Source organism: Calidris pugnax, unplaced genomic scaffold, assembly GCF_001431845.1.
Source record: "Calidris pugnax isolate Ruff unplaced genomic scaffold, ASM143184v1 scaffold402, whole genome shotgun sequence".
Lineage (NCBI taxonomy): Eukaryota > Metazoa > Chordata > Aves > Charadriiformes > Scolopacidae > Calidris > Calidris pugnax.
Genome location: NW_015091205.1, coordinates 356,479 through 356,736, shown reverse-complemented (window position 1 = coordinate 356,736; position 258 = coordinate 356,479). Strand labels below are relative to the sequence as shown.

At 62.8% G+C, this 258-nt stretch overlaps 1 protein-coding gene across 1 annotated transcript in view; it reads right to left on the bottom strand.

Moving 5' to 3' along the window:
* Positions 1-258, bottom strand: part of FGR (FGR proto-oncogene, Src family tyrosine kinase) — a 16,800-nt gene that overhangs the window by 11,877 nt on the left and 4,665 nt on the right. The gene's annotated exons all lie outside the window — the stretch shown is intronic.

The window sequence follows — 258 nt, the reverse complement described above, 5'->3', positions numbered from 1 at the left end:
GAGAAGTTGGGTGCTCCCTGCACCGAGGACACGGGAGAGGGGGGACCTTCAGGGGGTCCCCTTAATGCCACCACCACAACAGCCCCCCCCTCACCTTCTCCAGTTAAACCCAGTTAGCCCAGCTGGCTGTCTCTTGCCAAAGGGTCTCCTGGGCTTTCCCTACCCTCTCTGTGCCCCCCACCCTGTGTCCCCCCCATCCCACCCTACCTATATAGTGCTGGACCAGTTGCTGGACGGTGTCGAACTGGGCGCGGGTGG